At 44.0% G+C, this 11,609-nt stretch overlaps 1 long non-coding RNA gene across 1 annotated transcript; it reads right to left on the reverse strand.

The window, feature by feature from the left end:
* Positions 1 to 2,948: 2,948 nt before the first annotated feature.
* On the reverse strand, positions 2,949 to 8,704 carry LOC109298273. Its single transcript, XR_002097574.1, has 3 exons — positions 8,468 to 8,704; positions 5,152 to 5,298; positions 2,949 to 3,014 (listed from the first exon to the last, which is right to left on the reverse strand). It is a non-coding gene; the product is annotated as an uncharacterized LOC109298273 (long non-coding RNA).
* Between the last annotated feature and the right edge of the window lie 2,905 nt (positions 8,705 to 11,609).

Genomic DNA, 11,609 nt, shown 5'->3' on the forward strand with positions numbered 1-11,609 from the left:
AGTATCTTAAAGAGGCAGGAGACCTCCAGGATGCAAAGAGATGGGGCATATTTTCACAGTCTCTCCCTTCTCCCTGCCCTCCACAACCCTGCTACTGAAGAAGCCCTGCTGCCATTAGCCATGTTCTTCGTCTGGATGCTGTGGGAAACCAGAGCAAACTAATGCTGTCTTCATTACCCACCAGATTTCTGCACAGACTTCCAGCTGCCTGCAGGAATTGGTGCTCCTGGGTAGGCTCAGCCCTTGCTGAACCCCAAACTGTTGCCATGTGCCAACACACAGAAGCTCAGATGTATTGCCAAGATTCAAGAGAGAGTGAGGAGGAAGGAGGTTGAATTTTTCAGGGGGAATTTTTCTTGGTGGAGGAAAAGGAGTGAACATCTGAATGAGGAACTCCATCCCTGACTTCTTTAGTCATCTTTTAATACAACTCTACACACAGATATACTGTAGTACAGGGTATATACATATATACACAAATGAGGGCAGAGTCTACTCCCCACTAATGCTCTAATCACTCCTGGCACATTCCAGTTTCATGATCCATGTCTTGGCATTTTGCCCTTCCAGTGAAGGAAATGAAGACATCCATGTGGAATCAGTCTGCTAGCACGTCTCCCAGGACTTGCCATGTATTTGTCTCTTCTAATAAAGACTTTTCTAGTAGGAGAAAGATATCATTCTCTGCAGATGGAAGGGTCTACCAGTCGTCATTGCTGTCGTTGTATTAGTGGCGGTGAATCAGGGGGTGTAAATGAGCATGCATAGGAAAAGTAAGGTAACACTCCACTGGAAAAGGTCTCTTTAGGGACTGGAAGCTCCGTGAGTCCAGCCTGCTGCTCTGAGATGTAACTTACATATCCTGGCCCAATAAAATCCACTGTTGAAATCTTGTCGCAACAATTGTTCTTCACTTTAATATTTTCCAGGATCACCTCATTTATAGCAGGATCCTTGTCAGTACAGCATGGTTTTTCACAGCTAGCCCAATGGAAACAAAGCAAAACCAACATCAGCTACAAGATCAGTCCCATGGGTTACTTGTGTTTGGGGCGCTATGGCAGTCTGCTACTTACTTTCTGAGAACTTTCACTGCAAGGTGAATCACAGCCAAGAGTAACATACTTCCACAGATGGATATCATGATGATGTCATACACAGAGCTGGAAGAACCTTGCACAAAATACGAAAATCATAGATAAGTTTTGCAGCTGTGAAACAGTCTTGAAAATGTAGCCCTTGTGCCATGGTCCCAGCTTCTTTTACTTAATTTTTTTAATTGTTAATGAAAATTCTAATATTTGTTATGGAGCTGGGTTTTTAATAACACTGCAGACATAAATGGAAAGGCTGATCATTTTTGAAGTCAGGAAGGCATTTAAACACATATACATATGCATTTTTCTTTTGTACCACTTTTCATTCAAGGGTCTTGCAGCATAATATAATGCTTCTCTTTTAGGCGGGTAGCCTGATGTCTGTTTAAAGATGTCACAGAGCCATGAAGTGACCTGCCAAAGTTCAGACGGGACATAAGATGCAGGGCTGGGAATAGATCCCATGTCTCCTGGTTCTGCTGGCACTGTTGATTGGGATGTAGGCGGTGCAACAATTCAATTACTGTCAATGAGTTTGGACTGGAAATAGAGTCATGAGCTGATCAGAATGTGGGGCACGAGTTGCAAATGGGGCCACAGCTAGGAAAAATTTGGGAACTACCATTTTAATCTTTAGATCCAAACTCTTTAGCTGGCATCTTGCAAGGGGCATGGGCCCCCTAAGGGGTTAAACTATGGTGCCCTGGGCTCCCTGTTCAGGTATTGCTTCCCCCATTGCTCCCTTGTTTCTGTTACTGGAGTTTCTGGGCTGCTTCTCCCCCTCTGGCTTTCACTTCTTGCCTTCACCCATGGGGGCAGACCAGTGCAGGCCCTGTGGCTGAGCGCACCTGTGGGGGGCTTGGGAGGACCCAGAGACCCTATGCAGCGCAGGCCATTGCAGGAGAGGATGGACGATAGTAAGGCATGTAGCACAGTATGTGGCTGGGGGGCCTGTAGCCCCCCGATTACTCAGAAGTTGGACTGGACAGCTCTGGCTTAGACTATGCAGCTGTATTACATGTGTTATTGGGTGTCAGCCTTGTCCCATCAGCCTAACTGTTGTGCCCATTGTTAGCTCATTGCTTTTCAAGGTACCCTGGGGTGTAGATAAGGTGATGCTGAGACTAAACTGGCCCCTTGTTAGTGATGAGGGTAATGAAACCCCTTTGTGCCAAGGGGACTCCTCCTCCACTCCACATGAATAGCTGTGGCAATTAGGAGGAAGTGACCAGGAGGAAATGCCAGAGCCCTATATTCCCCAAGGCAGCTGGGGTTGATCTTGCAAGGATTATGTCAACCCTGTAATCCTCTTTATGGGGGCTGGGGCACAAGATCTCTTGATTTTTCCCTCCCTTGCTCCAGAAAGGAAGGAGCCTCTGCAGCTCCCTGATGTTATCATCACTCATTCAATTTGGACAATTGATTTCTGGAACACACCCTTTGTTGCATTGACATTGGTTAGTAGACCCCTCATCCCACCCTTCTTCTGCCACAACAGGCTGTCGGCCCCTCAGCCTCACTCTATCCATTCTGGCTTTTGGGCCTGACCCAAAGTTGACTAAGGTCTGGGGTTTGGCTGGAGTCCCTTGTTTTCATTCTTCTCCCACCTGGGGATGAGGTGTTATGAGCATACGTCTGCCAGTCACTCTGCCAACACACTCCATATCCTTTTACCCATCACTTACCTGCCCTGGAATACTTCAATTTTGAGGTGAGTGACTGAGTCTTTCTCTGCTTTCGTACAAGTGGATCAATGACAGCTAGATACCAATTGAGCCTTTTGAGCACCACTGCCATACAAATGAATACATGCATAAGCCACTGTAAACCCATAAGAAAATACTTTAGAAAAGAAAAGTACCTGCGTTCCTGGGAGCCAACATGCTGTGCAGTGTTCTGTTACTGTCATTGGCCATGCTGCAGAAGAAGATCGACAAGGGATCGCACCATGAATTATTGCTGAAATTCAGTGTAATGAACCTAGATACTTGCAGAGTAGCTAAGCATCTTGTGGTCATATCTTCTCCAGATCCCTAAGAGAGGCAAGCCCTGCTATCCCAGTGCCGGGGAAGTAAAGCACAGAGAAGTTAAAGGCCAAATCTAAAAAAAGGGACTTGGCTGCCTAAAGTGGGACTTAAGCAGAGTTTAAATGCCTACATCCAAAGTTGTGATGCTGAAGACTCCCACTCCCATGCTGGAGCCTCAGTGTTTGAGGTTACATTTTCCTACAGCCCTCAAGTTCTGCGTTGGAGCATGCCCAGAAGCACCCGAGGAGACTGAGCAGCTCCATGCCTAGCTCATGCGTCAAACTGATTGGGATCTGGGAAACTGGTGTTCTCACTCCTTGATCCCCCGAGGCATTTGCAGGGCACATCTCAGGCATCAGGCTCTGCAAAAATATGGTGATATTTTCTTTTCATACTGTGATAAGAGTGACCACCACTGCCATCCCCATTTAAACTGTAGGCCAGTGCTTAGAGCAGTTGCCCAAGTGGTTTGATTTCTCCCCACATCTAAGGGGCTTCAAACATCAACCACTGTGCCCCACCCTCCATGCTACAGGCCAGTGGTTTTCAACTTTTTTCATTTGTGGACCCCTAAAAGATTTCAAATGGAGGCGCGGACTTACTTTAAATAGTAAGTGTTGGTATTCTCATACTTTTGATTGATCACAGTCATCTTTCGCGGGCCCCTTAGGCATAGTCTGTGGACCCCCAGGGTCTGCAGATCACAGGTTGAAAACCACTGCTATAGGGGTGGGATTCTTCACATCTGACTTCACAGAGAAGAACTGAGGCCAGGGAAAGAGGGAGAGTGAGTATAATCTTTTAGCCTGGGGTTAGCTGGGAAGAAGAGAGGGGAACCCTGCAGTGCAGTGTCTTCTCTGAAGACTGTTTAAATTAGTGATTCACCCAAGATCAGGTAGAGGGTCTATGCAAGAGGTAGAAACCATATCCAGATCTCCTGCTGCCATTTCAATGTCTTGATCCCAAGATTATCCTCTACTCTTGAAGGCACGGTTAAAAAATTAAAACATGTAGTTACTGGAAAAAATATAACTGAAAGAATCCCAGGTGTGAGCCTCCATTAAACAACGGGGAGGTCAAGTCTCTTTTTTTTCTCCCCCTTTGCTGAACCCAGGGATCTCTGTTCTTATATACATATAGACATTTATATCTATATATTCACACTTCATGTTTAAATTTCCTTCCTTGTCCCGTTAATGTGTTGGTTCTTGTACACTATTTAGGCTGCACCTTCTCCCAGGATGTAAAAGCAGCGTGGAATCATTGAATTTGTATCTGGATGACATACATTTATTAAATATTTTAATCAACTGCCTTTGGTATTTCCTCAGGTATCAAAAGAGTGAGTCACTAAGCTTGTGCAGGTTGCGCTTTATATCCTATTCTTTTTAAAACACTAACATTCAAGTAAAAGGGATTTTTTGTACAAAATAATCCAAATGGCTGAAGAAAATAAAACTCCACAGAGCGGGAAAAGGAACTCTCACATTTGTATGAAAAGTTACATCAGATTTAAAATCGGGAACCCTGAAGCCTGGGTCACAGTGAAATGTCGGAAATGGTGAGCATCAGATGCCCTGAAACCAGAGAAAAAGAGAGAAGAAACCCTATTTTTTTAAAACAGGGAACGGCAAAGCAGAAGAATCAATTAGATCAACTGTCTTGCACTTGTTACTTCCAATTGTGCTTTGCACCTGTTACTGATCACATTTGTTTCCCTCTGTGTGTGTGTGTGTGTGTGGAGAGTTGTTGGATTAAACTTCTTGTCCTACTCACACGAGGAATACTATGGACTCATCTAGGAACTGCTCCCGAGGAACAGCCTAAAAAAACCAAGCACCTGATCCCGAGAGCTGGTGATCACCTGCACCTCCCCCTGAACGCAACTTATCAAATGCACCTGCCAGCCACAGTCTGTGTCATCTCCTCTTCTCCTGCCGTAAAATGAATTGGCAGAAAAAAACCCATTGACCACAGAAACTAAACTCAAGAAGAGAAAGAGAGGAAACTGCAAATTTCTGAATTACCTTGGGACTGCAGATGATCCCTCAATAGACTTCACCATGTCAGACTCCAAGTAAAAGAGAAGATGCAGCCTGAAGCATCTCTGGAGTAACTGCTGACTTGTTTCCCTCTCCTAATCAGTTTCTTTTCTCCGCAGTTTTTATGGTAGGCTGTAATAATAATCCTTGTCTTTTACAGAAGATCGATAAAGTACACGGGTGACTCACACAGGTTCTCGACTCTGGATTCTCATGGTAGGCAATGCCTTTCATCTGCTCTTCTGTAAAAAGGATGGGGTAAAGACTAGACTCTATTGAGGGGCATTGTGCCACCTGCCTTCAACACCCGAAGTCAGCCAGCTTCAGTGGGTATTTGGATGTGGAAGGCGCACAGAATTGAAGTCTTGGACCATGGCCTCACTAGGAAAAAATAGATGCATTGTAACACGCATTAACTGGCATGAGTTAACATCACTTATATGACTTGGCAGTGAGAGGGAAGTCAGTACACTCCTAAGCTTTGGTAATACTGGAATTATTCAACTTCAAGGGGGGCAAACCTCAGCAGCAGGAAATGCCAGAGGAGAAGAAAGCCCCGGGTGTATCAGTTTGTCACAGGATAATGAGAGCTGCCCACAGGATACAGCCATAAAACAGTGAAGTTTAGCATGTAGCAGGTGAGGTATTTCCAGCAGAAGTAGGAAAGTATTAATAACACGGTATAAAGAATGGGCAAGACCTTATCTGGAATACCGTATATATTTTATTGGGCAAAGAAAGTTGAATTCAAAGTGGACCAGTACAGAGAAGGGCTATTAGGATGATGAGAACATAGAGCCTGTCTTAGAAGAGGAGATTAAGGGTATGTCTACACTAGTGGTTCTCAGCCTTTTTAGACTGAAGACCCTTGTTAAACTCAAGGCACCCCTCGCCATGCCAGCTCTTCTTTCACTCCTATCTTGACTACAAAATAATAGAGCAATTGTTCGGTTGCAAACTACTCAGAGAGACTGCAACAGGGCAGAATGTTTTTCACACTATGGGTTCCTAGTTGAAAGCTTTGGATTTAGCTTGTGAATCGTGCAAGTATTTGCACATCCAACAGTGCCAACGTTGCATGGGACACTATGGCACCCTTAAAAGGAGCTCACTGCACCGTGATTGAGAACCACTGTTCTATACTGAATGCGCTGTATTATAGCACAACATTGCCTGAACTAACTTTAAATTAGAGCTGGCACTGGTAGCTGGCTTGTCATGGCAGCATGGAGCTCAGAGAGTTAATTTACCCTGATGAAAACTTGACTTGAATGTAATGCGCAGAACTGCATTTTCAGAGGCAGCAAAGCTAAGTCAAAAAGATGATCAGAGACTTTGCTAAGGTCACACAGCAAATCCAAAATAGAGCTAAGAATATAACAGTGGTTCCCAGTCCTACATCCACACACAGGGCAATGCTCCCTTTAGCATGCAGTGAAATGAGCCCCTGGAAGCATTTAAAGAGGCTGTGGAAATCTTGTTTTGACCCAAGGACTAAAACAACGAGGATCCAAACACGACCATGGTGTTGTCTAATTATGGAGATTTGTATTATGAGAAAAAACATATGTCTCATAAGTGCCCAAGTGATCTAGGAGCTTGACTCCCACTTTCAAAAGCAAATTAGACACCTAGGAACTTAATTAAAATGCCGTTGATGATACAGATAGGTACGTAGTGGGATTTTCAAAAGTACCTCTGTGAGCTATAAATTTCTGAAAATCCCACTGGGTACTTTCTCCCCCTTAGGCACCTAAATATCCTTTCACATCTGGCCCCAAGTCACTTTTGGATGTAAGCTCCTAAATTGCTTGTTCCTATAAATAAGTAGTTACAAAGTGATCTCAGCTTGGCTTCCAGATTGCCTAGTACAAATGTAAAAAAATGTCAGAACCACACAATTATACCCGAGGAGATGAATCTCATTTGGGGGATGCTTTAGGCATTCACAACCCAGATCATTCAGCACTGGAAGATCATGACCAAGCGCATGCATTTCATTACATTCTCGGAAGGACCAATATCAACAGTATTCTATGGCGAGCCAGTGAAGTGGATGCAGAGCAGGCCTGATATAGTCACAGCAGGGCTAGGTTAATCCATAAGCTACTTATGCTGTGACACAGGCCCCCCCACTTCAGTAGGACTCCACACATTCAATATTTCTCATTTGAGCACTTGCAGCAGTAGCAGCAGCATCTTCCTCTTGTTTTGGGAAGCAGGAGCTGAGTCCTAAAAGTCTTCCCTCTCCTTTCCCAAAATAGAGAGAGGAAGTCACTGCTGCTGGGGGCATCACAGTCGGGTGGATGTGTGGGAGGCTGCTAAAGTGAAGCCACTTCTTATTCTTTAAGGGGTCCTTGAGTCTTAGGAACTAGGATTAACAAGGAAAAAAGGCTTCTGCATTCCATGTGTGCTGGAGGACTTCTGAGCACTGAGGGCTTCATGCCTTTGCCTGCTCCACTGCTCCCCCTTTTTTGTTTAACAACCCTCTGTAAAATCTTGAGAGTTATACTATTTATGGGCCCAATCCAAAGCTGTCCAAGGTGAACAAGAATCTCCCCACTGGCTTCCTTTGGATAGGTCCTATAGGAAACATCTCTCTCTCTCTCTCGCATGCACACGAAGAGCCAAAAGTGGTAGATTACTGAATATCTCTGGCTAGGTGCTGAGTGCCCATAACTCCTGTCTGTATTTCCAGTGAAAATGCTCTTGGAAGCACTAAGGCCACTTTCTCATCTCACATGCATCCTTGTGAACCAAAGAGTCTTTTATATGACTGTTTGGAAGGAATAGGGAAAATGGGGAGAGAGATTCTTAAATATCACTGAAATGAGTTCATGCTTTCTATTCATTCAGATTCAAATCAGAGGAAAGTCCAAGTTACAGTAAGTTATAGATATATAATGGTATTCAAAAAAGCAGGATCCCCAACTGTTTCACTTTGGGAGTTATTGCACTTTGCTAAGCAATACTGTAATAATGAAAAGTGAAGAATGACATGAGATTGGGTTGGAAGTAGGATTCGGTAACTTTTCCGTGCTACAGTTACATACCATTCCTTACTGATTGTGGGTGTAAAAACAATCTAGCTCAATGAGAATAAGACCCAACAAGGAGCTGCTACTGTTACACACATGTAATTTTGCCATAGCAGGCCCTAAGGTATCACAGAAAGCCCGAGAAACAGGAATAATGAAGCTTATGGTCATCTGAAGTACAAGCCTTTCATGAAAGGTAAAGGATACAAGAATGGTAGATGATCAACAGCAAAAGCAAAGTTGGTTTTAATTGCTGGTATTACCTGGAAATACAACAGAGGCAGTGTCCTCTCAGCAGCAGCTCCTGCTCTTTGCACTTCCACAGTTTTCTGCCATCCAGAGCGCCAGGACCAACTCCTATTGACACACTGAGGATCATTAAGAAATTGGAAAGACCCAGCAGTAATTTTTTTGAGGTGGATTTTGATCCCTGGTTGTAACCCACTTGTGTTTTAACTTCCTGCCTGTAACAAAGGGTGATGCATTAATTGGGCCATATCAAGCCCTCCTTCCCCAAACATTATACCAGTTCCCAACGGCTCTGTTGTTAATCCTTTTTTTTGAACCAGGTTGGTACTGAGATAAGATAAGAATGTTTTCTTTAATAATCAGGGCATTCCTTGATACTGTTTGCAGCTGCAGACTTAGCAAGTGCTTAGGTATGTAGCTATTCTGCAACACATGGGGCATGACTCACCAGAGATTTCAGAATAGGAACAACAAAAGCTGGAAAATCATCAAGTCAAATGCCATCAAAATATCATATGATGTCATGTCAAAGTGGCATGCACTACTTTCCACTAAAGGATGGCCTTGTTGTGCATTCTCATAAGACACAGAGAAAGTGTAACTTTAAGTAGGAAGAAAGTTCAGGATTTTGTAGATTCTGTAGGTGAAAGAAGATTATTTTCAAGTAAATGCCCTTAACAATAGATAACAAGGGGAGAAAAATTTGGGAAAGTATGAATTAGAGAGGCAAGAAAGCCCCAAGCTAGTAATATCATTGCACAAACACTTAGGTCTGTGATCTAGTATCTTCAGGGTGCATCTACACGAGATGCTTTACTGTGCAGTAGTTTACTACACAGTAAGCATGTGCATCTACATGTGTACACGCTTACTGTGCAGTAAACTGCTCTAATTGCAAATAAATTTGCTACCTCTCCAGCCTGTTCCCCACCCAGCTCCATGATCACAGAGCTGGGCAGGGAACCCGCTCTCCAGCTCCCACCCTGCAGTGGCAGAGTGGGGGCTGGGAACTGTCCAGGTCATGGGCAGGTCCCAACCCCATTCCCCGACTGGGTGATTGAGGCACAAGACTTGGCCCACCCATGGGGTCACTGTTAGCTGCCCCACTGGCAGATTGGGGCAGGGGGCTAGGACCTGCCCCTTCTCTGCAGCTCTTTCCAAGTTCCCTGCCTCTGATTGGGGAGCTGGGGCCAGGAGCTCCCTGTTGCCAGGGCAGGGGGACATTGTTCCCATCCTGGCAGCAGGCAGCCTCCTGGGGGCAGGGAGCAATCCCAGCCCCAGCCCCAGCCCCAGCCAGGAGACATCTTACAAGGCCCCAGTAAGTGGGAGCGGTTTGCTGTTACTGGCAGCAAATCTGCTTCCGCATCCCTGCATGTGTAAATGCTTGCCCAGGAGCATTCACTCATGAGTAGTTTACTCGAAAGTAAACTGCTCCTGGATCTAATGCACATGTCAACACACCCTCAGGGTGCAATTGGTAGTATTAATCTTTATGCTGATGGCTGTTTTGTTGCGGGGAGGAAAATAGCTGGGATCTGAGCATTATAAACAGCTACAAAAAGCAGAGGGTTGATCAGAAGGAAACAAACAATAGTATAAAAATCACGATGGCTTTCACTTGAAGTAGATTTGACTGCAATCATGATCTTCTATGTTTGTTCCCTATGAATGATCAAATTCTTCAGCTTCACCAGTGTGAAAAGTGAACTCTCAGCTTGACTACTTGTCATCTCCAAGTCCTGGCTATACGGTACAGCACAATTAACCAGTAACATATATTAAATGTGAATGTACAATTTAAAACAGATACATATACTACCAAGTCATCTGCATGAGTTAGTTACATAAGATACAATGTCATTTGTTCCACTCACAATCAATAACTTGGATAACATATAGGTTACTAATTCTTCTCTGTAGAAAGGCATTCAAGAATGTAATGAATGAAAATTAATAAATAGAAAATTAAAATGAATGAAAATTAATGAATACAAAAAGAAAAATATTTTGCCAATTGTTTCCTTAGGTCTACAGGGTTTTCCTAATCTGTTATATACAATAGATACTCTGCACTTTATCAAACCAATGGCTTCAGAATTCTGATAACAGCAAATTAGTCATCTTTCACTGAGCAAGGCTATTACCATATAGTGTGGGTTAGCCTCTGAGTCAGATGCATCACAGTAAGCATTACAGAAGAGATCATTCTTCACAAGAGATGTTGCGGCCAGTTGGTTAAAAGTACCTTCCCTCCCACACAAAAAATTCATATCACTCTTTATTGCATCTCTTTCCAGAGCTGATGTACACACAGATTCCCACTGGTACTGATATGAAATTCATATGTTGCAATTGCCAAAATAGACATATTTTGTTTCCAGTTTAAACTTTAATCAAACCCTCATCAATTTACCTAAAGCTGGGGCCAGTTCCCAGCTGTTGGGAAGTCTCTTTAGGATCATAGGAACCTGGTGGACAACTCAAGTCTTCTGTAAGAGTGAGAGGTTAGTGCTGTTTCCACACTGATTCGGTCAAGAGACTTAGTTGAGGCTCCAGGTTGCAGTGAGATTTCTCATTTTGAGGATCCAGTTGTCCTGAATCCAAACACACTGTCAGTAACTGGAATAAAAGCTGTAAGGGAAGGGGAGCACCAAGGGGTCGCACTGAAATCTTTGCTCCAATCTTCCAGACCTTTTTGGCTGGTGCCATAATACCTTAAAACAGGACTGTCCAACTGGTGGTTGGTGGGCTACATGCATCCCATGAGGGGATAAGTTGCAGCCCCTGGGCTCCTACCTAACCTCTGCTCCCCACCAGGCTCTGGCTTTCATTTTTTGTCCCACTCCTGCCTAGGGGGAAGAGATGGATTAAGATGTTCTGGGGCCCTGGAGAAAAAGAGGACTGAAGACCCAGGAACAAAAGCTTATTGTTTTAATTGATGTTGTTTGATTATTTCCAGGTCACAGTCCTTGTACCACCAAGCAGGCCCTGATCCAGCAAAGACTTTAGCAACTCTTAACTTGCTTTCCTATGTCATTAGTTCTCAAAGCAAAAGGGATCTGGAGTCAACCTGACAGCAGTCTTTTGTATTATAACTTGCAAAGTGGGAGACTTACATTCATTTTACAAGCTGCATGTTTCTTTTTAAAGTGTAAT

This window comes from Gavialis gangeticus, unplaced genomic scaffold (genome assembly GCF_001723915.1).
Source record: "Gavialis gangeticus isolate Ggan-Ray unplaced genomic scaffold, GavGan_comp1, whole genome shotgun sequence".
In the NCBI taxonomy this organism is placed as follows: Eukaryota; Metazoa; Chordata; order Crocodylia; family Gavialidae; genus Gavialis; species Gavialis gangeticus.